At 38.7% G+C, this 2,894-nt stretch overlaps 1 long non-coding RNA gene across 1 annotated transcript; it reads left to right on the top strand.

The window, feature by feature from the left end:
* Positions 1–914: 914 nt before the first annotated feature.
* LOC137095775 (uncharacterized) lies at positions 915–2,629 on the top strand. The gene is made up of 2 exons (XR_010908911.1): positions 915–1,001; positions 2,219–2,629. It is a non-coding gene; the product is annotated as an uncharacterized lncRNA (long non-coding RNA).
* Positions 2,630–2,894: the final 265 nt, after the last annotated feature.

Here is a 2,894-nt window from a genome sequence, read left to right as displayed (position 1 = left end):
ATATATACAGCAAACATTCAATGCCAGGACACAAATTCACATACACATACTAAATATTAAAAAAAAACATTTATCAAAATATTAAAATACACCATTTAAAACCGTCCTAGTCATCCGTGTCAAGTCTAATTGGCGTGGTCATCTTTCCTATTGCCGTTTTATTGCCCTGTCCCGAAAGCTTGGTCCCACGGCCAAGTTTTTACCATCCTTCTAAAGGACAGGAGGGAGGGGGCTGACCTGATCTCACCAAGGAGGGAGTTCCATAGCCGGGGAGCAATCACCGAGAAGGCCCTGTCTCTCATCCCCACCAATCATTAACATATACACTGGAGAAGATACATACATGCAATGAAGTGTAAATATGGTACAAGCAGTCCCCGAGTTACATACAACTCTTAGTTACAAAGGAGGTTAAGGCAACGGGAAGTGAACGGAAATCTATCCCTAGGAAGGGAAATTCACCCCTGTAAAAGTTATCATGGAAAAAATGTGTGTCCACTGAAGCTTACCACCAGTGTTTCTTTCCACAACAATGCAAACTTTTCAAAATCCAATTGTCACAGGGAGAGAAAATGAGGTAAAATTTGAACAGGGGCAAAATTAGCGAAATAAATGTTGCAGTGCTGTTAAACCCACCCACCTCCATGCTACCCAAAACTTGTGTGTGTGTGTGTGTTTGGCTAGAGTTACACTTAAAAATGTACCTGTTCTGACTTCCATACAAATTCAATTTAGAAGCAACCTTTAGAACCTATCTTGTTTGTAACCTGGGAACTGCTTGCATAACTTATTAATTTATTTGGCTTGAATGTTCCTGTTACGAATCTCATATTTGCATGACCTCACAGCAGTCTGTTTCCTGTAGTTCTTAAAAGTGACATTTATCTCCCTAGATTTTTGCTTTATGCAAAACAGAATCCTCCAGATTTCAGAGATATGCCAGAAACTTCTTCCGTGGGGTATCTATATTTATGATCCCAGTTGCTGCAACGGTGCCTTCAGTAAGTAATTCAGGACAATAACGTGAAAGTCTTTTAATTGTGGTGTGTACCAGAAAATGCATTGGAAATAAACCCTTAGTTTTGTTCCAGAGAGTCTGAAATTGCCTCTGTAAAACAGTTTCCTTTCAAGACAGAATGCTGCATGCACAACAGTATTTTCCGTATCTGTGCTGTTTCTTTTGGGGAGGTGATTCTGCCTCTTCACTTTGTTCTTTGTGCTTCCCTACCATATCTTTGTGCTTCTAAAGTTGTTCTTTCTTTGTTATTGTTCCATGTGAATATGCATTTATACATTATTTGCTATTTATAAAGTACATTTTCGTATTTACGTGTCCAAACACATCTCCCTCTACGTCCCAGCTCGCAGTTTAAGATTGTCCGGGGAGGCCCTGCTCTCGCTCCCGCCAGCGTCACAAATGCGGCTGGCGGGGACAAGAGACAGAGCCTTCTTGCCTGTGGCTCCCCGCCTATGGAACTCACTTCCCACAGAAGTAAGTTCGGCTTCATCCCTCCTGCCTTTTCGCAAGAAATTGAAGTCGTAGTTTTGGGACCAGGCTTTTGGATAGCAGGCATAAATAGCACTTTGGATATGGAATTCTACTGGAATGATGATATTTAACTGTTTTTACTGTTTTATTGCTTGTAATGAATGTTCTATGTATTATATTGCTTTGTTATATGTAGTGGCATAGAATTGCTGCCAAATGTAAGCCGTCCTGAGTCCCCCTTCGGGGGTTGAGAAGGAACGGGGTAGAAATACCAGAAATAATAATAATAATAATAATAATAATAATAATAATTATTATTATTATTAAAAACACGTAACGGGGGGGGGGGGGGCATTCGGGGTCCGGTATGAATTAACAGCATTTCAGTGCATTTCAGTGTGAATATTAGCTTTGAGATAAGGTGTTTAGTTTTAGTGCTTGACTAAGATTCAGATTCACATGTTCCTTGGGCCACCAGAGTTGGGTGACAATCTCCTATGCCTACCTGACTTTGTTTTTAGAATAAAATGGAGGGAAACAAACGTATATAATACCTTGACATCCTTTGGCCGATGGGATAAAATGACTAAAATATAATTGAGCAAATTCATATGTTCACATTGAATATTCCTAATAAAGAATGGCGACACCCATTTACTGAGGGATATGTTATTTCATAACAACATCTTGGTTTTGTTTAAAGTAATATTTCATTCTTTTTTATTGCAGGCCATAGCTTTGTACTGGGTATCATCAAGTTTCATGGGCCTTTCACACAACCTTCTGCTACGCTCCCCTGCTTTCCGTAGATTGTGCCATATTCCTCGGACCAAATCTGATTCAGACACTCCTTACAGGGATATTGTTTCTGCTTTCTACGTAAAATATTTCTTCAAGTAAATTACTTAGATGTTGAGAAGATATGTGGGACTGTGTCCCTCTTCTCATGAGCTGGTCATTGACCCTAATAAAGTGAACTTGAACTTGAACGTGAGAAGATATGTGATATAGACCTAGGTGACTGAAACATGATGAAAGATTTATCCTTCATGTGAATCTACTGAACAATGACAACTGTGGCATTGTATTTATTTTGATAATAAAAGAGCACATACAATAAAAAAGTATTCAGAGATCTTATGTTGCGAGTTTGACATATCTGTGCTACACCCCAGAGAATTCGATATTTCACAGTCTCATGAAATATATGCAGCTTCTGAAACATTTTGGTACCTACTTTCAACTTGTCATAGGTTTCAGTGATCTTAAGAATTGTAACTAAAAATGATGCCACGTCCTTAAGATTTCAATGAGAGTTTTAAATTTCGGATTGATTTGTGACCTAAAATATCAAGATTGAATTGAAAACCTCTCTATACATAAGAAATCCCAAGAAGGACTCTGC

This window comes from Anolis sagrei (genome assembly GCF_037176765.1).
Source record: "Anolis sagrei isolate rAnoSag1 chromosome 6 unlocalized genomic scaffold, rAnoSag1.mat SUPER_6_unloc_1, whole genome shotgun sequence".
Lineage (NCBI taxonomy): Eukaryota > Metazoa > Chordata > Lepidosauria > Squamata > Dactyloidae > Anolis > Anolis sagrei.
This window is presented reverse-complemented; position numbering and strand designations above follow the sequence as displayed.